This window comes from Microtus pennsylvanicus, chromosome 18, assembly GCF_037038515.1.
Source record: "Microtus pennsylvanicus isolate mMicPen1 chromosome 18, mMicPen1.hap1, whole genome shotgun sequence".
Taxonomy (NCBI): Eukaryota; Metazoa; Chordata; class Mammalia; order Rodentia; family Cricetidae; genus Microtus; species Microtus pennsylvanicus.
Genome location: NC_134596.1, coordinates 14,868,624 through 14,894,748, shown reverse-complemented (window position 1 = coordinate 14,894,748; position 26,125 = coordinate 14,868,624). Strand labels below are relative to the sequence as shown.

The following is a 26,125-nucleotide window of genomic DNA, read 5'->3' as shown; positions in this document are numbered from 1 at the left end:
ATTTTAGTTAGTTAATAGTAAAAAAAAAACAAAACGTGCAAAAACTATGTTTCACACTCACATTCTTGGCAGTCTTGTTCATAACAGCCACAGACGGAAGCCAGCGAATGTCCATCTGCTTATGGACAGAGAAATAAAACATGGTGTATTCACACGCTGGACTACTATACAGCCTTGAAAAGGGAAGACATCCTGAACTGAGAGCCATTATTTCTTTTTAAAGCTGAAAACAAATCAAAAGAATTTATGACTTCACTTTAATGAGGAAACTAAAAAGGTCACTTCATACAGAGTTTAACAGAGGTCTTGCCAAAGGATGGAGTATGAGGAGGCAGGCAAGATGAAAATGTTTTAGAGGTTGGTTCTGAAATGCAAAAAATCTTACTGAACCACAAGCTTCAAGACATTAAGACGATAAGCTGAATACTTACGTTTTACCATAACGTTAATAACAGTGATAAAGCCAGTTCAGTGAGATGTTTACACCTCTAAATTCACATATTAGGAAAAGAGTAGAAAAGTACATAACTATTTCTTCTCTCTCGTGTAGTTTTAAAGTAACAACATGTTTAGTCCCAAATAAAACTGAACAAAGGGAAGAAATATTTTAAACAACAGAAGACATGAAATTCATAACAAATCTAAAGTAAGAAAAACTAAGGTTGTGGGAGGGGAATAACACAAAAAATTTCAAGAACACCTTGGACTACATACAGCAAGATCTTTCTCAAAAGGAAAAAAGGGTGGGGAAGACTCTACAGAGCCATATATTGATTCCTCAGGGGGAATTAAATTAATACATCCCCAAAAGAATCATGAAAATGGTGAGTTGGAAAAAGAGAAGCAACCCCAACATGAAAATGTGGCCAGCCCTTATGAGACAGTAGGAAACACTGTGAGAAATTCAACACCAGTAGGCACGGCGTTGTCATGAGATGAAGAAATCACTGAAAACACACGTGATTGTTAAGTGTTGTCAACTTGACCCAACATAGGAAGACAGTCTCAATGAGAGACTACCTGTTGCATGAATAATAAAAACCCAGAGACAGATATTGGGGTTCAACCTGAAGGTCAGAAAAGTAGAACAGCCACTCACTGACTCTTACCTCTACCTCAGGCTGAAATGGCGATCCTGCCTCCAGGAATCCTCAGAATGAGACTGTCTGAGAGCGGGCTCCTCCCATCTTATATTCCTCTCTAGTGCTGGGATTAAAGACACACACCACTACTGCCTGGTTTCTATGATAAAACTAGTGTGTTTACTGGGATTAAAGGTGTGCGTCACCGCTGCCTGGTCTGTAAGACTGACCAGCAGGGTTGTTTTACTCTCTGATCTTCAGGCAAGCTTTATTTATTAAAATACAAATGAAGTAACACTACAACTGTCTACATTGGATTGGCATATGGGCATGTGTCTTAGAGTTTCTATCGCTAGAAACATCATGACCACAGCAGTTCTTATAAAGGAAAACGTTTATTTGAGGATGGCTTACAGATTAGAGTATAGTCCATGCTTGTGATGGTGGCATGCAGGCAGACATGGTGCTAGAGAAGGAGCTAAGAGTTGTATATCTGTGAGCTACTAGACCTGACTTGAGCTTCTGAAATCTCAAAACCTACCCGCAGTGACACCCTTCCTCCAACAACATCACCCCTCCTGACACTGCCACCCCTTGAGCCTGGGGGAGGGGGCATTTTCCTTCAAACCACTACAGCATGTATATGGTGCAGGGTGTTCTTAATTAAGTTCATTGGTACGGAAAGGCCCAGCCCACAGTGAGTGGTACTAGTCCCCAGAAAGATCTTGAACTGTGTAAGTGTGGAGAAATGCAGCGGAGCCCAAGCAAACGAGAGGACATAGACTCACTTCTTCACTGGATGCGGTGTGACCAGCTGCTCAAAGTTCCCACCTTGACTCCCCCACAGTTATTGTCTGTGATAAGGAATTTTAAGTGGAGATGAGTCCCTCCCTCCCTACCCCTACCCAATTGCTTTTTCTGATCACGCTTTATCACAGCGACAGAGAAGAGGCTAGAACAGCAAATACACCAAACCAGTATGAGAAGAAAACTCCAAATGGCCCGGTATTTCCAAGAGAAACTGAATCTGCCATTAAAACCCTCTTCTCAAGCAACTTCAAAGTGCACTGGCTTCCCAGGTGAATTCCTCCAGACAATCAATGTGCTTGTTACTTTTTGTTTCCCAGGTAAAGTCCTCTGAACAATCAGTGTGTTTGTTACTTTTGTCACCTTGACACAAACAAGAGTCACTTGAGAATAGGAAACCTCAGCTGAGGAATGGCTACCATCACCAGTCATGTGGGCATGTCCATGGGCATTTTCTTGGTTAATGATTGATGTTCGAAGGCCCAGCTAACTGTGGGTGGGGGCATTACTGGGCAGGTGGCCCTGGGTTGTCTAAGAAAGCAGTTGAGGAAGCATGGAACAGGCCAGGAAGCAGCACCTCTCTATGGCCTTCAGTTCCGGCCCTGAATTCCATCAGTGAAGAACTGTCCCCTGGAAGTGTAAAGTGAAAAGAACCCTTTCCTCCCCAAGTTGTCTTTGGTCATGGTGTCTATCACAGCAATGGAAAGCAAACTAAGAAAGTCAGGCTAATAAATCAAACAAAAGCCACCAATATTACCCAAACTCATTGGAGGCAAAAAAGAGGAAGTACCAACAAACATTTTATGGGGCATCCATTACCCTGATCCCAAACACAGGCCTTAACACCACAGAAAAAACAAATCACTTATCACTTTTGAACAAAGTTACAAATAAAAATATTAAACAAAACAGAAAATTAAAGGGAATTACATAGAAAACTGACATCATATTAGACTGGTTGATTTGACCCAGAAATTCAAGGTTACCGTAATAATGAATCATGCAATTCACTTCATCAGTGAACTGGCAAGGAAGCATTTTATGATGTCATCAGATACAAAGAACATTTCGGGAAACTTTACACCCCATCTTGATAGAAACCTGCAACAAGCCAACACTGAAACAGAGGTGCTGTTCTGAATTGTATAGAGTACTTCAAAACAATTTAAAGAAAATAGGAAACAGAATCACAACCATTGAAAGGAAATAACAGAAGAATTTTCCCTAAGACAGATATCACCAAACTGGGATTTTCCATAGGTCCAAAGGGGGAGCTCTTATTGGTCATGGACAATATGACTTCACAGTTATAAAAAGCTAAAACAACCTACAAATAATTGTCAGAATTATTAACCAAGTCTAGTAAGGTTTCTGGATGCAACAGAAATACATAAAAAATATCTATAGATAAGTCATGAAACCTTAACAATTTAAAAATGCATTTACAACAACAATATCAAAATTCAAAAAAGGTGTTCTATACACAAAATTACCCCCACCAAAAAAATGTAGACCACAATGAAGGGAGATTAAAAATTCATTGATTGGAAGACTTCTCATTAGACTCTTGTCAACTTATTCTAGATGGATAGGTACCTCAAAGGATGTCATCAATACACCTGCAGGGTTCATATCTGGCAACAAGTATTTATGTGGAAATTGAGAGAATGGATCTCACTTTAAGAAAAAACAGCTGAGCCTAACTTCGTGTGGAAACACAAAGGATAAACACAGTAAGACACTCTTAAGGAACACAACTAGAGGACTAACCACGACAGCGAGTGGATGTTTTAAAGGTGAGGTAATCAAGCTGCTTCAGTGTTCAGACACGGCAAATAGGGCAGTGGCACCGAATGCTCACAGTGATGTCATCTGTGAACGTGTGTCACCACAGGGTTGAGATCAGGTCAAGGTGGGATCAGCCTCCCACCCAAAAGTAGTTCAGACGTGAGACTGGCGATCACACACAGGACCAAGAGGAGAACAAGGCAGCCATGTGATCCACACAGGGCACCAGTAGCGTGGGAGGATGTAAGAGGGGCCTTGATGATTGGGAAAATAGGCCTTGGAGGAGTCTGTGTGCTTACATGGATTGAAGCTGTGGTTGGTACCAAGAGTGACAGTGTCCAGGCCTTCTTGGGATGGTCAGTTGTGGGGCAGAAAGAGAAGTAAGAAGGAAGTTTGAAAGCTGCCAGACCTCAGACATCAGAAATGGAACCAGACCCTCTGTAGAGAGCCATGAAAAGGAAAGCAAATCTTGGCATCTACTTCATCATTTACTCAGCATCAATTTAGACACTCAGAAATGCAACTCAAAGAGAAAGCTAAAACAGCAAAGCAAAAACTTAACCACGGGGGCTGAAGAGATGGCTCAGCAGTTGGGAGCACTGGCTGCTCTTCCAGAGGGTCTGGGTTTGATTCCCAGCATCTATATGGTGATTCACAGCCGACTATAACTGCAGTCCCAGGGGATCTGACACTCTCTTACGTCCTCCATTTGGACACACATGGAGGAAAAATACCCGACATACCAATTAGTTGTTGTGGAATGAATATTTGTTTTGACTAAATACATACGTGTTGCATTTGTTTATGGTTACGGAATATTTGAACAACTATGTAAAGACGGGTTGCTGTGCCTGCCTAAGGCACCTGATTGGTCTAATAAAAAAGCTGAGTGTCAAATAGTTAGGCAGAGGAGGTAGAGCAGGGGCTGATGAACAGAGAGAAAATAGAAGGGAAGAAAGAGAGAGGGATGCAAGGGAACAGCCGGTAGACACAGAAGAAAACAGAAAAGAAGTACGGACAGTACATAAATGAGGTGAACAAGCCTTGGGACAGCACATAGATTAATAGAAATGGGTTAATTTAAGTTTATTTATTTATTTATTCATTTATTTTTTAGTTTTTCGAGACAGGGTTTCTCTGTAGCTTTGGAGCCTGTCCTGGCACTAGCTCTTGTAGACCAGGCTGGCCTCGAACTCACAGAGATCCGCCTGCCCCTGCCTCTTGAGTGCTGGGATTAAGGGAGTGCGCCACCACCGCCCGACCTTAATTTAAGTTTAAAAAGCTGGCTAGAAACAAGTCTAAGCTAAAGCTAGGCATCATAATTAATAATAAGTCTCCACGTCATGGTTCTCGGGCTGGTAGTCCAAGAAAGCCTGCTACAACTAGTTAGTTAGTTAGCTAGCTAGTTAGTTAACTTCAAAAGGTTAACTGCAGAGTGCTTTCAAGTTTTCAGAGTGTGCACAGATGTCCTGAATAGGACATTTACCACAGTAGCTTGAATTATAAACTTGATAACTTGGCTTTGTCTTCATCAAACATTACCATTGGAACCAAGACAGAAAGAGTGTAAGAAAATGTCTCCAACATATATATACTCACATATATAGTATATATATGTAACATAGGCTAAATATGTTGGATCTATGAACTCCAACAAATTGCTAAAAGAGAAAAGCCAGCAGAAAAAGGAGCAAGGTTCCCGCACAGCAACGTCAAGTGAGAGATCCAAACACAATCAGGGAAATTCTAAAAGGATATTTAACTCCATTAGTATTCTGAGAGATGCAAATTCAAGTTACAGGATCTCACTGCACAACTGCCAGATATAAAATTAAAACTGACAACAGCAATTAGTGGGAAGAGGTGAAGCAAACCCAACTCTTACACTTAGCCAAACATGGCATTTGAACCAATTACTTCAGGAAAGGGATTAGTCCTGCTCACTAGAGCACAAATACATCCGGATCCCACAGCCTTTCCAGTTGATCCCTGCAGAGACTCCCTAGAAATGTTAGCACGTGCACCCAACTTATAAGGAAATTCCTATGAGAAATAATATCCACACAGTGGAAAAGGTTCTGTGCCCACCAAATGAAGAAAACAGAAACTCTTGTATCCCATGTAAACTCAGACCAGCAGTCACACTCAGTACCAGCGGATGACTCAGAAGCACAACATAGTGTGAAAGAAGCTGTCCCCAAATAGTCCACCCACTATTTTAAAATTCAAAAATTAGCTAAAGTACCACATGGTGATAGGATTCTAGGAATCTTTGGGCGTGGCAGGCTGTGGTGGTTTGAATGGGAAACGTTCCCCATGGACTCAAGTGTTTAACACTTGGTGCCCAGCTGCTGGCATGTCTGAAAAGCGATGGAACCATTGAGGAGCTGGAACCTTACTACAACGAGTGGGCCACTGGGGTATTATAGCCTGTCTTCTATTTCCTAATGTGCCAACATGTGAGGATACCAGATGTACATTCCTGCTATCATGAAGCCACCTGCTACCATGCCGTCCCTATCACAGAGGCTGTGCCCTCAAACTACAAGTCAAAATAAACCCTTGCTTCCTGTTTCAACTTACTTTTGCCAAAACAATGAAAAAATAACTAATACAGAAAATTGGTATGAAAAGAGGGACAGTTGCTATGGTAAAGGCTGACCATGCAACTTTTAGAGCTGGTTTTTGCAAAAAGAATGTGGAAGAGTTTAAAAGTATGGACTAGGAAATCTCCAGAGTGCTTTAAATGGAGTTAACTGAGCCATTCCAATGGGAGTCCAAAGACAAGCATGCCAAGACAGTGGGGCGGAGCCTAGCTCAGACAGCTTCACGGGGCAATGGGGACTCTATCAAGAGTGGGGAATAGAGGTCACTCAGATTATATTCCGGAAAAGAACCTCACTTCATCCTGCCACTGTCCTGAGACCGTGGGGCTGAATTAAAAAGTAATGAGCTACTTCGTTTAGTGGAGACATTTTAAAAACAGGACAGAATTTGGCGTGTGGCACAGTGGCTGCACATTGGATTTATCCAGGTTGACAATAAAGGGGAGCAAGGGGAATGGAGAAATAAGAGCACAGTTTGAGAGGAATGTACAGTTCCAGATGAGGCAGGTTGTAAGCAGCATTAACTGTTATCAATTAACATTATTAAAAATAAAATGCCTCATGTTCTACACTGTATCCTAAAGGCAACATACTGTGCATTGAAGGGTCTGGTGAAATGAAAACCAAATTAGAAGGGTCTAAACCAAGGCCACCACTATAGGGGCTCCTTGGTCGAATGCAAGTATGCAGGCAAATGTATCCCCAGGGTCAGTCTCAAAGAAATACACAGGCTGCTGCAACGGTGGCCCAAGAGGCAGAGCTACATCCCTGAACAGGCAGTATAACTACAAACTGTTATTTAGGTGGTACTGGTTTTTTAGGCATGAGAGATTCAAGAGAGACATGAAGGCTTGCACTAAATTTTGCAGAAAGCCATTAAACCCAGGCAATATTATCAGTGTCAGGTTCTCTGCAAGGAGGCCCTGAGAGACAACTACATGAAGCTGGGAAGGGGACACCTAAAAGTCGTCAGAGGAAACTTCATGTGCATACTGAATCGGTCCCAAGAGAGAGATTTCTTGTACTGTAGGCAATAGGGATTGGGGGAAGGTAGGGTGTCCCAATATAGAGGGAGCCCAGACGAGTCCATCACAAGCCCCAGATGCTGGACGTGAAGTTGTAAGATTTGATCTTTGTCCTGTTTGCCTGGTAGGTCTTGGTCGTTGCTATGCTCCCATTCCTCAGTTGAATGCTATTATGAACTGAAAGTACATAACTTGTTTTTTGTTGTCTTTTTTAAAATTAGGGGCTTAGAGTTATCTATCACCATACATATCTATCACCATACACAAAACGCAAGTCCAAATGGATCAAAGACCTCAACATAAAGCCAGCCACACTAACCTCATAAAAGAGAAAGTAGGAAGTACACTTGAACGCATTGGCACAAGGAACCACTTCCTAAATATAACCCCAGCAGCAAAGATAGTGATAGAAACAATTAATAAACAGGACCTCCTAAAACTGAAAAGCTTCTGTAAAGCAAAGGACATGGTCAACAAGACAAAATGACAGCCTACAGAATGGGAAAAGATCTTCACTAACCCCACATCAGACAGATCTCCAAAATATACAGAGAGCTCAAGAAATTGGACACCAAAAGATCACATAATCCAATAAAAAAGAAACGGAGTAAAGACCTAAACAGAGAACTCTCAACAGAGGAATCTAAAATGGCTGAAAGACACTTAAGGAAATGTTCAACATCCTTAGTCATCAGAGAAATGCAAATCAAAACAACTCTGAGATTCCACCTTACACCTGAAAGAATGGCCAAGACCAAAAACACTGATGACAACTTATGCTGGAGAGGTTGTGGGGAAAAGGGAACACTTCTGCATTGCTGGTGGGAATGCAAGCTGGTACAATCCCTTTGGATGTCAGTGTGGCAATTTCTCAGAAAATTAGGAAACAACCTTCCTCAAGACCCAGTAATACTACTTTTGGGTATATATCCAAAGATGCTCAATCGTGCCACAAGGACATGTGCTCAACTATGTTCATAGCAGCTTTGTTTGTCATAGCCAGAACCTGGAAACAACCTAAATGCCCCTTGACTGAAGAATGGATAAGGAAAATGTGGTACATTTACACAATGGAGTACTACACAGCTGAAAAAATAACAACATCTTGAATTTTGCATGAAAATGGATGGAGCTAGAAAATATTGAGTGAGGTAACCCAGACCCAGAAAGATAATTATCACATGTACTCACTCATAGGTGGTTTTTAAACATAAAGCAAAGAAAACCAGCCGACAAACCACAATCCCAGAGAACTTAGACAACAATGAGGACACTAAGAGAGACTTACATAGATCTAATCTACATGGGAAGTAGAAAAAGACAAGATCTCCTGAGTAAATTGGAAGCATGGGGACCTTAGGGGAGGGTTGAAGGGGGAGAGGAGAGCAGGGAGGGGAGCAGAGAAAAATAAAGAAAAAAAGAATGGTAGCCACTGTGTGATGTTAGTGAGCAAGTACAAAGATATTAAATATTCCATAACAGTATATGCTGTTTAAATTAAGATGCATAGAAAGAGCTGGATGCTAAACTACTAAAATTACTCTGAACACAGAGCTACAGAGAAATCGGAAAAATTACTTATTATATCACAGAGATTATGATATGTGTTATTTAGGCTGAAATATTACATTGTAAGTTTGAGTACAGTGCTCATAATATAGACAACTGCATCTGTAAAATAAAGACTTCTGAAATTCTTTTTAAAAAAAGAGCGAGATGGAGACATCAATTTCAGGTCAAGCTTTCTTAAGTAGAAAGAAGTGTCCATGTCATTATCTGTGAGTTGGCCGTCCCAAGGGAAAGCCAAACAACAAGGATATTCTTGGTTGTCCCTTTGACAAACCTGGGAAGAGAGAATTTTAACTGAGGAACGACCTCTATCAGATGCAGCATGGGGCATTTTCTTGATTACTCACTGCTGTAGGAGGGTCAACCCATTGTGGGCAGTACCATCTCTAGACAAGTGGGCCCAGGTTATATAAGAAAGGCAGCTGAATGTCTGCCTAGGAGCAAGCCAGTAAGCAGTCAGTTCTCCTCCACAACTTCTCCTTCAAGCTCCTGTCTTGAGTTTCTGCCTTGGCTTTCCTCAACAATGGAGCTGTAAAGTATGAGATGAAATTAATCCTTTCCTTCCTGGGTTCTGTCTGTCAGTGTTTCTCACAGCTACAGAACTAGAACAGTCTCAAAAGACACTGTGGACTTTGAATAGTATTGGGATTGCTTTTTTTTTTTTTTTGATTTTCGAGACAGGGTTTCTCCGTAAGCTTTTTTGGTTCCTGTCCTGTGACTAGCTCTTGTAGACCAGGCTGGCCTCGAACTCACACAGATCCGCCTGCCTCTGCCTCCCTAGTGTTGGGATTAAAGGCGTGCGCCACCACCGCCCAGCGGTATTGGGATTGTTAAAGACCACGGGACTTCTAACGTTGGACATAAAGTGTTGTGATGGTTTCCTTCACTGCTGAAGATTTTCTTTAATTCCTTTACAGAAGCTGGAATCTTAGTGGGGTGGAGTCTCGACCTGAGGTCACCCCTTTATTCCACTTAGCATCCAGCTTTTCTTGAAACTTTTTATTTCCTTGAGCAATGGACTTTGCTTAGCTTCATGACACTTCCCGGTGTTCCTTTTCTCCTCAAACTGTACTTTTGGTATTTTTCCTTGCTTAGCTTGTTCATTTTCATTATAGATCTGCCTAAAAGTGATTACGAAGAACCACACCTGTACTGGTTGGTTGTGCATCAACTTGACACAAGCCAGAGTCATCAGAAGAAGGAGCCTCAGCTGAGGAAATGCCTCCCTGAGATCCAGCTGTAAGGCATTTTCTCAATTAGTGATCCATAGGGGAAGGCACAGCCCATGGTGGATGGTCTCATCCCTCGATTGTAGGTCCTAGGTTCTATAAGCAGGGGGGCTGAGCAAACCATGGGAAGCAAGCCAGTAAGCAGCACTCCTCTGTGGCCTCTGCATCGCTCCTGCCTCCAGGATCCTGCCCTGTTTGAATCTTTGTCCTTATTCTTCAGGGATGAACAGTGATGCTGAAGTGTGGGCCTGATAAACCCTTTCCTCCCCAACTTGCTTTCTGGTCATGGTGTTTTGTTGCAGCCATAGAAACCCTAAGACAGTACCACAGTCAATGCTAACTAGACTGTACCACAGTCAATGCTAACTAGACAGTACCACAGTCAAGGCTAACTAGACAGTACCACAGTCAAGGCTAACTAGACTGTACCACAGTCAAGGCTAACTAGACTGTACCACAGTCAAGGCTAACTAGACAGTACCACAGTCAATGCTAACTAGACAGTACCACAGTCAAGGCTAACTAGACAGTACCACAGTCAAGGCTAACTAGACAGTACCACAGTCAAGGCTAACTAGACAGTACCACAGTCAAGGCTAACTAGACAGTACCACAGTCAATGCTAACTAGACAGTACCACAGTCAAGGCTAACTAGACTGTACCACAGTCAAGGCTAACTAGACAGTACCGCAGTCAATGCTAACTAGACTATCTTGAAATCTCCTCTATCAAAGCAATTCATCAAGAACTCTTCAATTGAGCCTCAGGAAGAGTTTTAGGACAGGGCAAAAAGCAGCCACATTCTTTGCCAAAATGTCAAAAGAATAGTCTCTAGGCCACTTATTAACCCCTGAAACCTCTTCAGGTCATCATGATTTACATTGCTCTCACCACAACTGTCTTCCATGCTCCTGTTAGTGTGTCCCATTGAGTTCTACTTAAAGTGTTCAGCTGTTTTCCTAATCCAAAGTCCCCCAATCCTGCCATCAAGCAGCACCGTCAGGCCAGTCATGGCAATGCCCCACTTCCTTGTACCAAATACTTTCCTGGTACTGATCTATTGTTGTGAAGAGACACCATGGCCAAGGCAACGCTTACGAGACAAAGCATCTAACTGGAGCCTTGCTTAGGATTTCAGAGGGTTAGTCCGTGATCGGCATTTGATAGGAAGCCTGGCAGCATAGAGGAAGGCATGGTGCTGGAGAAGGAGCTCAGAGTTCTACATCAGGACCATCAGACAACAGGAAAAGGGGGCTCCTGGGCCCGCCTTGGGCTTTTGAAGCCTCAAAGCCCACCCCCCGTGGCACACTTTCTCCAACAAGGCCACACCTCCCAAAGCCACACCTCCTCATCCCGCCCAAGTAGCACCAGTCCCAGTTCACGGAACCAGCATAACAGAACAGAGGCATCCTTTAGGGAAAGGGTCTGCCCGTTGACTGCAGCTTGAGCTGTACATGAGGCTCCAGCCAGCCTTCCTCACCGTCTTCCCTATGGATTCCAGGCCTGCCTATACAGACTGCACCACCACCTAAACTGCTCCTTCCAGTCTTTTAAAATCCACCCTGCTGCGCCTGCGTGGCTGAGCCTTGACTGGAAGACCATGAATCCCACCTACAGAGCCTCCCAAGGCCTTTATTTACTCTGGCTCTGGGGGACTGTCCAGCTGGGAATACGTGAACTATTCAGCGCTGTCGCATGGGACTCCACAGAACACAGTTTGGGAAAGACTGCCTGCTCACTGCTGTCATTAATTAGAATTGGACATAATTAACTTGATCTGAATATCATTAATAAAAAATTACATACATAAAAGGATGGCTTCCTTCAGTTTAATCACACTAATTATACTGGGCTCAACCTAGTTGCAGTTCCCTGTGTTAAACACATTTTTTCATCTTTTTAAAGGGATGGTGGTGATCTCTCTCTCTCTCTCTCTCAATGCAACTTAAAAAAAAAGTCGGTGTCAGAGTAGCAGTTTCCAAATATTTGAAAGCACATTCCAAATCTGAGAACAAATAATCAGGTGTCTCCTTTATGGGTCGGGTCCTCCAGAGGACACTCAGCACCAGAGAGGTCCTATCAGTGGCACACCCCACCTGATCCACAACTCCTCAGTCCCCACTTAGGGTAGGAAAATGCATTTCTGGACACCTGAGAAACTAGCATCAAAGAATGATCCCATATCTCCAGCGCATCCATTACCCATGAAGTCTTGGGCTATGGATGGGCATCAGTGGTCACGGGAGTCCATGCCAATAATAGCAATCAGGGACAGAACAACAACAGCAGTCTTCCAGCCAACACCTGGAAGAGTGAGTTGTTCGGGAAGATGTTCAGAGGTGCCTGAGAGATGGATAAGCAGCCCGAAATGCAGACACTAAAAACACAGGGCCAGGTCAGTTAGCATAGCCTGGCTCATGAAAAATCCCAACGCTGCAAGGAAGAGACAAATGCAGAACCATCTGAAAAAAAAAGGTGAGGCCAGGAATTCAGTCCATTAGAGGATCCACTGGCAAAAAGGTGGCACAAAGACACACACACTACAGAGTGGGAGGTGAGCCACATGTGGGTGTTTGCCACGACCTCTTTTTATGCATGTGTCAGGGGGGATGCACACATGCACACACAGTCTTGTGTGTGTGTTTATGTGCGGGGAGCTACAAGTGCAAAGAAAGTCAACATCAGGTCTCATTCCTTAGGGACCATATGCCTTGCATTTTGATTTTGATTTTTAAAATTCTCTTATTACATTTATTTCTATGTTTATTGATAGGTGCGTATAGACACACACAAGTGCCACAGTGAGAGGGCGGAGCTCAGAAAACAACTTGAGGGGTTCACTTTTCCCCTTCCGAGACCTGGGTCCCAGGATGAACTCAGGTCATCTGGTTTAGGAGCAAGAGCTGAGCCATCTTGCCAGCCCCTACCTTGTTATTCGATACAAAGTTTCTCACTGGGCTAGTTGGAAAGGCTAGTTGGAAACCCCGGGGGATCCACCTGTCTCCGTTTCCCCAGTGCTGGCATTAATTCAAAGTATGTGTTACCACACCCAGCTTTTTGTATGCACGTCCTGGTAGTCAAACTCCTGTCTTCATGCTTGCAAGGTGAGCATTTTAGCAACTGAGGTAACTCCTCAGTGCTACAACAACCTCCTCTTTAATCAACGCTATGAGATTCACAGAACAAAGTGTAGAGAACGTGAGGCACAAACCCATGAACACAAACCATTGTTACTTAACCACTGTTACTCTCTTTCTCTCTATCTCCCACTAGACCCATCACTAATAAAGGCATTCTCTCCTACAAAGAATGGGCCCTGGTATCCTCTATTTTGTTTTAATTTATTTAAAAAAATGTTTACTGTGACTTGTGATTATTTCTATGTGTTGGCTTGACTGGGCCATACCTGGCTGACCATCTTGCATTCTGGCCACTTCTCTTAGGGTATTTTGGGAAGATGTGCATTTGAACTGTGGGTTAGGGAACCTCCGACAACCGGTGGAGGACCTGATTAGAACAGAAAGGTGACAGAATCTGCTCTCTGCCTGACTTCTCAAGCCAGAACACCTGAGTCCTGTCCTCTGTACTCTGGCTGTGAGTCTGTTGGACCTGGGCAGGAAGCGATACTCTGTGCTCTATCTCTTAGCCAATGAGCTCTGCTCTGCTATCTCTCCAGATTGTGAAGACAGTTCACAAGACCTTGCTACATATGAGCCAATCACTGTAATATAATAAACCCATCAACAGTAAGTCCTAAGGCACACTAATGATAGATTAATATATTGGCAAATCTTGAGATTGGTCCCATGACTTCTGGTTCTCTGGAAAAGTTTGACTAATTCATGGCCAACAAGAAGCATATACACCTAAGAGTGGAATGTTTGGATCACAGGGAGCCACATTTTGTTCTTTTTGTAAATTGTGCAGTTGCTCTCTAAAGGGGCTTTTCACCAACCTGCTCTCAAAAAGTAAGGCATGAAAATACCCCCTTGCTCATCAAATCCTTAGTTTATTCTAATCTGCCAAATATGAGTGTGAAATTGTATTTCATTATCTAAACTATTCCCCAATTGAAGACAGGAAGTGTTCATTAGTCTGTAAGCCATTTGGGCTTTTTTCATGCTATTTGCCCATTCTTCAACTCTCTTATCTTTTTCTTGGTTCTCTTTAAAATGTTTACTTACATGTAATTAATTGTTATTTTAGAGAGAGAAGAAAATGTCTTCCATGTACTTTAACCTTTTATCCCTTCTACTCCAAGGACATTCCCTTGTAAGCTATAATACGCAATCTCATCTCATCTTTTGCTATCTAACCAATCAGTTGTCCTGCATGTCATAGTTTAAATATAAAACATCTCCCACTAGTTCATGTGCTGAACGCTTGACCAGTAGCTAGAGTCACTATTTTGGAAAGTGGTGGACACTGTAGGAGCTTGGGGTGTAGTTGGAAGACAAGTAGGTCAGTACGGACAGGCCTCAGGAGGTTAAACTAATGCTTCTGGTACTTTCTCTGCTCCATGGACACTGTAATATGAATTGAACTTGCCTGCCTCCCCAGATCTGTGATGCCCTCCCATACCTCCCCTATCACATGGACAGAAACCTCTGGAACCTCCACCTCCCCTACCACATGGACAGAAACCTCTGGAACCTCCACCACCCCTACCACAATGGACCTCTGGAACCATGAGCTTAGATAAATTCTTCCTCCTTTAAATTGCTTTTATCTTAGGTATTGTCATGGATTGAATGAGAATAGCCCTCACAGATTTGCTCATCTGTTTGAATACTTGATCCATACTTTGTGGAACTGTTTGGGAAAGATGAGGAAGTATGACTTTGTTGGAGGAGGTGTGTCACTGGGGGTGGGGCTTGAAGTTTCAAAAGCCGGCATCATTCCTAATGAACCGTCTCCGCCTCATGCTTGTGATCAAGAGGTGAGCTTTTAGCTATTCCTTCTTCACCCAGTCACCATGAACTCTAATCTTCTGACACTGTAATCCAAGCTAAATGCTCTTTGTTACAACTTGCCTTGGTCACGGTGTTTTATCATAGCAATAGAAAAATACCTAAGTCGGGTATCTTACCGTAACAATAGGAAAAGCACCTGGAGGAACCATTTCCACTGGGACCATAGCCTAGCTCTACCATATCCCAGTCTTCCGCACAGGAAGTCTTACCATAGAGTCACTTTGTGTGTCTCCTATGTCTCTGTCTCTCTCCACACGAATACCAGTCTCAATCACGGCAGCATCCCATAGGGAATTCACAGTCCCAGCCTTAATGGCATCTTCTTCTCTTAGTGCTCTGGATCTGTGGTTTTTGGTTTTGTTTTTGTATTTTTTTTTTTCAAACATGGTCGGCAGGGTTTTACACGGCACTGGCGTATGTCTGTGCTGGGGCAGGAGCAGCTATGGTTATACTAGCTAGCCATCTTCATGATCGCAACAATACCTCGTTTCATACACTCTGAGCCCTCCATGATTTCAACACAGTTTACTCCCTTCTCAGTGATCCTGCAGGAAAACCACCGAGTTTATGATCTTAGTCTCTGTGCATCCTATACACACACACACAAAATAATGATTACAAACTGATTCTTCAAGAAGAAAAACAGAAAAGGATGTCAAACTTTTACTGACAGTGGGAGCACATTCTCTTTTTTTTAAATTTATTCATTTATTTAAGGATTTCTGCCTCCTCCCCGCCACCGCCTCCCATTTCCCTCCCCCTCCCCCAATCAAGTACCCCTCCCTCATCAGCTCGAAGAGCAATCAGGGTTCCCTGACCTGTGGGAAGCCCAAGGACCGCCCACCTCTATCCAGGTCTAGTAAGGTGAGCATCCAAACTGCGTAGGCTCCCCCAAAGCCAGTACATGCAGTAGGATCAAAAACCCACTGCCATTGTTCTTGAGTTCTCAGTAGTCCTCATTGTCCGCTATGTTCAGCTCAACTATGTTCATAGCAGCATTGTTTGTAATAGCCAGAACCTGGAAACAACCTAGATGCCCTTCAATGGAAGAATGGATGAAGAAAGTATGGAATATATACATATTAGGGTATTACTCAGCAGTAAAAAACAAGGACTTCTTGAATTTTGCATACAAATGGATGGAAATAGAAAACACTATCCTGAGTGAGGTAAGCCAGACCCAAAAAGAGGAGCATGGGATGTACTCACTCATATTTGGTTTCTAGCCATAAATAAAGGACATTGAGCTCATAATTCACGTTCCTACAGAAGCTAAATAAGAAGGTGAATCCAAAGACAAACATATAGACATCCTCCTGAATATTAACCTTCATCAGGCGATGAAATGAGACAGAGACAGAGACCCACATTGGAGCACCGGACAGAAATCTCAAAGTCCAAATCAGGAGCAGAAGGAGAGAGAGCACGAGCAAGGAACTCAGGACTGCGAGGGGTACACCCACCCACTGAGACAATGGGGATGTTCTATCGGGAACTCACCAAGGCCAGCTGGCCTGGGTCTGAAAAAGCATGGGATAAAACTGGGAGCACATTCTTAAAGTTATTCTACCACAACATACCAGATGCATCATGGGTATTAGTATTCTGAGATTATAAAATGGCTCCATTTGCAGCAGAAAAAGATATAACGCCAGGCTCTGCTTCTCTCTGTGGCTCTCCAAGCAGAGATTCATTCTGGCATAATTGACGTTTAAAAATGTTCATTTCATCACCACTTTTCTTTCTAAGAAGGAATATGCTTGCCTTCAGGGACACCGTAAGGGAGGATGCTGGGCACATTCACTTAAATGATGGATTATCGTACTGGGTAGTAAGAGCGCTTTGGAGGGGCCTTGGCTGTAGCAACTGGTATAGATCCTCTGTCAGTATTTCTGTACACTTAAAATCCCATCGGGCCTTTTTGTAGGCACAGAAGGAAAAAAAAATACCTTGGGCTTTGAAGGTATAAACTGAACCACCCTACAGCTCCAACTGACTGAAACATACCCGGACTTCATTCCAGAAGACTTGAAGGTGCCAATTTCACAGTGACTAATTCCTGGAGGGTAGAAGATGTACTGGTTCCACAGGATTAGAAATTCACGATAATTCATGAGGCTGCACCCTCATTATTAAGGCCACCTTTCACAAGCTAGTCCCACCACAAGTTACAAACAAAACCCTGCCCCTTAACAGAACCTGGCCCCTGAGTGTGCTAACACTTCCAGAGTTGAGAAAGGACGGTGCATCTTGAGGTTAAGGGTGAAAAGTGTGCACCACTCTTAGCACAAAATCAGGTGGGATGGGAAAAGCCTGTGAAGAGTGTGAGGTGAAAGGACGGTGTATGTAAAAACGGACGACAGAGAACGTTCAGAAGCACTCAGCCAAGATGCTTTAGAAGCCACAGAAAAACACCCAAGCCACACCTTGTCCCCTGAGGAAGCTCTGGCTGCTCTGCAACTCCTAACTGCTCATGAATATGGCGCAGCCAAAAGCTACCCCATAATCTACCCCATGACATCTGTGACAAGAACACATCCAGTGTGCTGCACAGGTATTCTTGTCCGTGTTCAGCACCAGCAGCCTCGTGATTAGTCCCTCGGACATAAGGTAGGTAGATGCTGAAAGTGAATAGACAGTCATCTCACGTTACAAACAGACAACAAAACCCTCACTATTTATGGTTCAGGGACTTCTGCTACCCAGAGCAAGGCAAAGCAGTGCTTCTGAGGGTAGCCTTGACCTTCAGAATACTACTCTTGGCCTGGTCAGTCTTCCCTGCATCCTCAGAACCGCCGCACAGCTTCCCCAGGTAGGATACCCACATTTCCCTCTCCTGAACACTACAAGCCATCACCTCCCTGAGTGCCATTGTACGGTTACTCCATCCTAGTCCAGTTGCTGTTCCTTTTCCTGAATCCAGGGGGCACTGTGGAGCTGAGCAGAGGTTTTGAGAGCTCAGGGTCAGGACACAGAGACCTTATAATGCTAGGCTTCCTGACCTTAACAACCCTCACCTCTGCTCCCTCCTCTCCAAACACATCCCCACCCATCCAGCAGGTTTCCTGCAACCAGGCCAGCTGGTGAAGGTCTGGCCCAGGAAGATAAGCCAGTTCCCTTGCTATCCAGAATTCCGCCTTCCACCTTCCCCTCTGCAAACTCTTGGCTAGCCTCAAGCTCCATCCCTCAGGTCCTGCAGGGAGAGCACAGGCAGATGGCAACCTAGAACCACCTGGCTGAAGAGGTCTCTTTCTGATCTAAATTAGATGTCTTGTGCTCAGCTTCCTAGAATTTCACAATGGCTGACTCCTCAAAGCAGACTACAGGTTGAGTGACCCTTATCCAAAATGCTCGGGACTAGAAGTACTTATAATTTCAGAGTGTTTAGACATGGGAACGTTCGATAGACTTTCTGCTTTATATGCTATTGCTGTTTTATTTTTGTTTTGTTTTTTTGGGGGGGTGTTTTCACTGTTGATTTATTTGCAATGTTAGAGACTGACCCTGGGACTTTACACATTCATGTTCAGAAAGCTGAGTTGATTCAAGCACATTTGGGACGTCTAACTTCCATACCGAGGACCCTGAACCCATAGCAGTTGTCTGTGTCGGATACTGATGGGCTCGCTGCTGACCTCAACCTTCAGTACATCGGATTCCCTGGGAGCACAAGGGCTCAGGAACTCCAGTCGGAGAGAGAAAGGACACACAGGACAAAGAGCATACTGCTATTGCCGTGGGGTGGTACACAAGGACCAGTTTCAGACAAAGTAAAAGATCAGTGCTGGCTCAGGGTCTGCCTACACCTTGGCAGTCAAATCAACACCAGCTTCAAAGGTCTGTGCTCAGGAGCACTGAACTATACCCATGCAGTTCCCTGGAAATGGACACGGCACTCATCCATCTGCCACGGCGCAGCATCCCTCTGCTGAGGCAATCCCAGCTTCCACGTGGCAGAAGCAGGAAGGAATGCCAAGCAAGGCCACTGTGGCTCCATGCAAGACCGCCTCTGATTGCTTACCGAAAATGAGTGTCTTGACAACGTCCTGAAACCCCTCCTGGTGATCCAGTCTTCCTGGAATAAAGCAGAAGGAACAGAAAAAAAAAAAGACTTAATTCCAGAAATGACGATGATGCTTATATAGGGCTCTTCCGTGCACACAAATTTAAATGAAAGGCTTCGAATTACCTGCAAAAGTGAATGACTGGGATGACAGAAAAAAAACCCTAAACAAATAACTAAAATGTTTCTTTGGCCATTTCATTGCATAATTATTGCCTTAAGAAAAACGTGTTGGGCAAATAATGATGGTTTATGTGCCATTCTAGAAGGAGAGGCTACCTGCATATTAATGAAGTTCTTCAAAGGCCTCATGAATATTCATTTCCCCACAACAAAGCTTGACCCCCCAATGGTTGTAGAACCCTTCTTCGGTGACACTTTCAGAGAAGGCTGGGGTCCCCGCAAGGGTTGGAGTTATTAAAGGAAGAGAAAGGACGTCGGTCACTTTCTCTGTCAAGGGTCTCAGCCCTCCTTCCTGGCCATGATGGTTCCTTAGGGAACCTGGAGAGGACGGGGGCCCCCCATTTTCCTTAAACAGAGACCGTCTTACAAATGAAAGCTGAGGAGGAGAGCCAAGAGACTTGAGGGGCTCAAGACAGAGTGGTTTATCTGTCCTTGGAACCGTCTCTAATCCCCTTCTCCATCTGCTCCAGCTAGAGCAGGATGAAATGATAAAGGATTTCCTGTTTCTTTTTATTTTGGGAATCTGTGGTGTGCTCTGTGTGTGTGTGTGTGTGCACGTGCGCGCGAGCACGTGTACATGCATGTGAAGGTTAAACACCAACATCAAGCATCTTCTTCAGTCACTCTTATCTTTAAAAACAGTCTCTCTGAACCCTGAGCTCACTAACCGGCTAGACTGGCTAACCAGCCAGGTACCTGAGATGCCCTCCCATCTTTGCCCTCCCAGAACCGAGGTTGCAGGCACAGGCATTTACATGAGGGCCCAAGGTTCCAAACCCATGCCTGCATGGTTCCTCACTGAGCTGTCTCCTCAGCTCCTTTGGTCCATTTTTAAAGGCCTCCTCCCAAAGTCTTCCAAGACAGAAAGCCTGAACAGAGGCTTCACAGGCAGATACACTGAGTGACCAGTTCACCCTCTACCTGCTGTGGGGCCTGAAGTCACCGGGGGTGGCTTCATTTACCAGGGAAAAGGTCTTGTTCCTGGCACAAGGAGATGATGGCTTCTACTCTGTGACAAAGGCCTGGTCTGGACTTGTGTTAGCACATTTCCAACAAGACCAGATAGGGGCTCTCAGTTCCCTCAGGAGACATTCTTAGCAGCAGGTCCTCCCAGTGTTGAAGAATTCCATCTGCCTTAATATGGCCTGTGCAAATGTCTCATGTCCAGAGAAGTGACTAGAATCCTCCAGAAGACTGTTAGGGATCTGCAGACCCTTGGATTCTGTGCCCTCCGTAGGGTGGCAGGGGCCTGGTATTCACATGGCTGCAGGTCCTTTCCAGAGGTCTGGTGCATGCGCAGCCTTTCATTCAGTGCCTTGCAGATTCTGGCTCTCTGAAGAGGCCTTCTTTTCCCACCCAAGTGAGGCATTTCAACCACATGCTCACTTCCCAAAGTGCAGTCGGTATGGGCTGCTTGATTCCTGTGTGGGCGTCAAAGGCTACACAGCATCAGCATGAATATGGAGACAATGACCATGGAGCCCAGAGAGATCCATCAGGTGGCAAAGGGCTTAACAGCAGCCCAAGCAAAAGTATCCAAGTCCCATCCCCAGAGACCATATAACAAAATTAACTGTGGCTTGTGCTTGTAATCCTAGCATTGGAAGGTGGAGCTAAACAGATCCCTGGAACTCACTGGCTGGTTCCAGGTCAATGAGAGACCCTGTCTCAAAAAGTATGGCGGATGGCACCTATGGAATGACACTCAAGGCTCACCTCTGATCTACAGACACACATACATGCACACGCACATACACACACACACACACACATACCCCAGGGGGCAGAAGCAAGAGAGGGAACAGAATATATACATATTAATAAACACATTAGGAAAATAAGTAAAAGAAAATAAAAGCTATTAAAAGGCATCTGGGAAGGTGAAACCCACCAAATCCCCAGAATAACCCTGGAGCCACTCTCCCATCTGAGTCCCCGTGATACAGCACAAGCTTGCTACCGGGAAACCTTCAAAATCAACTAATTATGGAGTTAGTGCATACACCACATGTTTCAGCTCCCTGGAGGAAACACTTTACCTACGTGGCAGGAAAGGGCACCCGCACTCATCAACTGGTGAAGGGGTGGCTCTGTGGTCCCAAACTGGTCAACCAGTGCTGAGGTCTGAACACGGCTTGTCCTTTACAAGACTAGTGTTGGAGTCTAGTTTCTCCTGAGATGTTTGGAGACGAAAACTTATCCTGACCATGGTGTTTGGTGGGAGGGTGGGGAGTTAGGGGAGATCACCAAGATAGGACCTGTCATCCTGAGCTCCCACAGCTCACCCTGGTGGGTTTATCAGAAGGAGAGAAATCCGAACGTGCAAGTGCCCTTGCTCTCTTGCTCACCACTCGAGGCCATGCATGCGCCACCTGGGGTTGCTACCAGCTGGACAGCCATCCCAGTACGCACGCTAGACCCTGGACCTCCAGAACCAAGACAAAATAAAGCTTCTCTTCCCCCCAAAGCACCCATCTTTTGTGTCGATGAGCATAATAGAAAATGGTAGGTAGCTGAGTGAGAGAGAGCCTTCATTGTCCCCAGAAAGACTGGCTAGGAAGTTAGACTCCAGGCTGGAGAGATGGCTCAGTGGTTAGGAGCACTGACATCTCTTCCAAAGAACCTGGGTTCAATTCCCAGTATCTACATGAAGGTTCACAACTGTCTGTAACTCCAGTTCCAGGGGAACCGACACCCTCAAGACATACAAGCTACACTCCTCCCTAGAAGCATGTATCACTTCCCACTCTGGACCACCTGGCATCCTGCCAGTTCACTGTGGGTCTGCAGAGGTCCTGTGTACCCTGGATCTAGTCTCTCTTGGCCTGGAGCAGAAACCCGGGAGAAACCCAGAAGCTGCCCAAGGACTCACTCCCCTGCGTTGGGAGAACTGCCGTTGCCTCCTTCCCTAGAGAGCCTTTCTCTAAAGCGCTCCCTCTCCTGGGAGGCCCTGGAAAAGGACAGAGTCTCATTCATCTGGAAGCAGCACATCCCCCGCCTGCTCCACATAGAGTCCCTAAGAAAGCACAAAATCCTCCAGCTTGGAAACAGTGGTATGTGTTATACCTTACACAAATACTTTTCCGTGCGAGGAAACAGGCCCACATCTGAACTCAATTTAGAACCAGGCTCTAAGTGTCTATTTATAGGCTCCATGCAGCCATCCCTGGTGGATATGGAGTCAGGGCTCCTGTCCACTCTGATGCAGTTCATTTGCATTCTTTTTAAGTTTTATCTTCTCCAATTTCCCAGCAGTCTTTTAACTCAAATGCAAGGTCACCTACCACTTGGATCCAGCACCACCACCGGCTTCTCCTGCCCTCTCCGGGACCTTCATGAAACCAGGGGAAGTTTTTTGAAAGCCAGAAGGGTCAGTAGCTATCCCTGTAGTTAACTGGGTCACCAGGAAATTTCAGCTCTTGCCAGGGGCTTAAAAGGACACAAGGAAGCCCCGTGCCTGCTGCGGTTACCCGGGCTTCTCTTCACATCTGGTGTGTCCAGTCATCCCTACCACTCTCGAGTGCATTTTCCTCTCCCTTTTTGCTCCCCAGGAGTCTGGCATGGGGGACCTCCTTAGCCATTTATGATTAGACAGTACCTGCTCTCACCCCTTCCAGCCCACAGCCACCTTCAGAATAATGCTCTAGTCTTCTGCAACCTTCAGGCTGGACATTAAATCTGCAGGTTTCCCACCAGACTAAGACACTTTGCATTCCAGGAGATCTCGCCACTCCTAGGCTTTGGTTATGGATGGATGCAGGAGACAGTTGACCTTGCAGCTTGGCTTCCCCCAGAAAAGACATGCAAATTCAAGCCAAAGGATTCCTCCTTCCCTGTGTAGACAGTAGGATCCTCCAGGGTACATGGCCTCCCGGAGCACCCTGCCTTAGGAACCACCATAGAAGCCATGGCACTCTGGGCTAGCATTCTGTCTACGGCACGAGTCAGACATAGAGAACACACCCAGTGAATGACTTTCAGCTACCTGGCATCATATGACATTCCCGAGGCCCGGGTTCTTACAGAAAGTAACTTTTGTGATTTCTGGCATCCATTTCCATGACTCACCACTTCAATTGCCACCATTGGTCCTATATTTTTCAACATCCAAGATTCGGGGAATAAATTAGTTTGTGGTCAAACACAGCCTTTGTAATGCTGTGTTTCCAGGCATTCTAGAAATAAAAATTCCTTAGAGGGGTTGATTCAAAATTTGCTGATTACTTTTGATGGTTTATGGGAAGTCCTAGATCATGTATGTTTTCCACACACACAGAGAGAGACACACACACATCCTGACAGGGCAGGGCAGCTCAATGAACCATCCATTCAAAGCCAAGGTCCCCAGGAAAGAGCCCAGGCATGCACAAGGGTGGTACATGCACATCAAAAGCACCCCTGAAAGCATTTTCTTAGGACATTCAAGGCAGACCATTACAGCTTCATTGAAGTCCGAGACCTGGAAGGAGTGAGGAACCATGAAAATAAAGATGTGAACACGTCCAGCTCCCCGGGTAGAGTTGAGAACTCTGATCCTACCCAGGAACACTGGAATCACTGCTAGAGAAGCAGACAACTGGTTGGGTTGCCTTCAATAGCCGGCTGACCATAGAGCGATGTATTAACTTCCTTGTGCTAACTGGAAAACCCCACGTTGTTAGGGGCTAGGTACCAGACACAAGGACTGGGGATGTCTGGAACTCTGTATTGGGGTGGAGAATGAGCGCAATGTTAAGAAGAGGGGCAGTAACCGTGCAGGCATCCGTGAACAGGACCCTGGTCATACACTGCAGACATCCATGATCAGGATCCTGGCCACACACTGCAGAGGCCCTGGAATGGCTCAAGGAGTCCTTGCCAGAAGGACTGGTCTGGGTTCAGAAGCATCAAAGACAGAGGCTTCCTCCTGCATCCCACACCTATAACCTGGCACCCCCACACCCACACACTGGCACTCACAGGACTGTTGCCTGGGTGACTTGTTTGCCCTGGGGATGCCGCTGAGAGAAGCAGGCACTGGACAGGTGGACTACAGAACAGACAGTCTTTCTGGGACCTGTTGTCCGAGAGGCCATCCAGACTGCCCTGAGAAGAATGCCACAAGATGGGGCATATCCCCAAAGACGGGGCCGGACCCACAGACCACTCAGGATGGAACTTCTCAGGAGAGGAAAACAGGGATTCCTTGGACCATGGACATGTGTTGTAGGACTGGAGGGTGTGGGTCTCTCGCCGATCTGATACACAAAGACAGTGTTCAGCTGGACAGAGCAAGTATCTTCCAGAGCAAAGAAAGAAAGGGGCCCAGAGGCACAACTCCAAAAGTTGATCAAAGCAGTGTTTCTGTGAGCCAAGAGAGGCTGAGCTCAATCAGAAATGGTCCCCAGGTCCTCAGATCCAGTGGGATGGAGAGACAGCAACAGCGGAAACCCAGGTACTGCTTATAAATAAGATGTTCAAATTCTGAACAGCCAAGTCCCTACGCTGACTGCAGAACAACGTCTTCGATGCTAATAACTCTATTTATAAATATGAGAGTGTGTTATTTTCCCCCTGTGCAAGCTGCATCTTCAGAATAAAAAGCTCAAATCTCAAGCCTCTTATTTGTGCAAATGTTTTGGGAACAAGCTGGATTTAAAGTGAGTCTTTGATGATCTCAAAGTTTCAAAAACAACTGCCTGTTACAGCAGGTGCTTCTGACGGTTGCCATTGAAATGACTTAAAAATATCGTGTGTACTGTCATCACGAAAATGGCTACAAAGTCTCAGACAAGGAAAGATATCATTGGCCTGGAGGTGGCACTGAGCTACCAGCCTCTCACTTCCTCTGAAAGCAGAGACTGGGTGACAGAGGTCTTCACTGGCTCACACTAGTTCTTTCAAGGGTGACGGCTGTCACTAGAGGAATCCCTGGCAGCCACCATGAAGGAAGAGTGGATGGTAGGGGCATGGACTGTTACAATTGGTTGAATACTCAGAAACTTGTTCTCAAATGACTAGCCTTCCTGGCTCAGAAATGTGCCAACCAGGTAGCACTCAGAACTTACTCTAAGGTTTGCCCAGTGTTTGCTTCTGCAGAGAATACCCCAAGGCACTCTCAAATGCAGTCACGTGGCATATAATGACATCTGGTCAGTATGACACCACATTAATGACAACAGGCCGAGATTATACACTCGACGGCATCACAGAATCTGTTGTGATGTAATATGGCACATGAATGACAGTGGCCAGAGATCATATGCCCAATAATGTCCCTGTACCCTGGTGTAGACAGTATCTGCACAATGACAACACTTCCCTGATGTGCCAGTCCCCTCTGTATGCTGTGAATACCATTAGTTATTAAAGAAACTGGCTTGGCCTGATAGGGTAGAACAGAGCTAGGTGGGGGGGGAGGGGACTAAACTGAATGCTGGAAGAAAGGAGGCAGAGTCAGAGAGAAGCCACAGAGCCACAGCGGGAGGCAGATGCGCTAAAACTTTGCTGGTAGGCCACGATCTCATGGTGATGCACAGATTAATGGAGATGGGTTAAATTAAGATATAAGAGTTAGCCAGAAATATGCTTCAGTTATTGGCCAAACAGTATCGCAAATAATATGGTTTCTTTGTGATTTTTTTTCAGGTGTGAGCTGCTAGGCGGCCGGGAAACAAACTCACAGCCTCCCTACAGCACTCCTCAGAACATGTCCTGAGCAAGGCATGACTGCAAACCCCAGCTAGGCATTAATAGCTCTTCTGGAACTAGGGATTGCCTCAGCTGTACTTTGCCCTTCAGTAAGTCTGTCCATGTGCGG

At 45.1% G+C, this 26,125-nt stretch overlaps 1 protein-coding gene across 5 annotated transcripts in view; it reads right to left on the bottom strand.

Annotated features, from left to right (window-relative positions):
• Apba2 (amyloid beta precursor protein binding family A member 2) overlaps positions 1 to 26,125 on the bottom strand; it is a 205,001-nt gene that overhangs the window by 80,712 nt on the left and 98,164 nt on the right. For 3 of the 5 annotated variants that reach the window (XM_075952872.1, XM_075952877.1, XM_075952875.1), the window contains exon 3: positions 19,102 to 19,155. The gene's annotated coding sequence lies outside the window, so the exon portion shown is untranslated. The remainder of the gene's footprint in view (positions 1 to 19,101; positions 19,156 to 26,125) is intronic. The other 2 variants (XM_075952873.1, XM_075952876.1) reach the window with 1 other exon arrangement.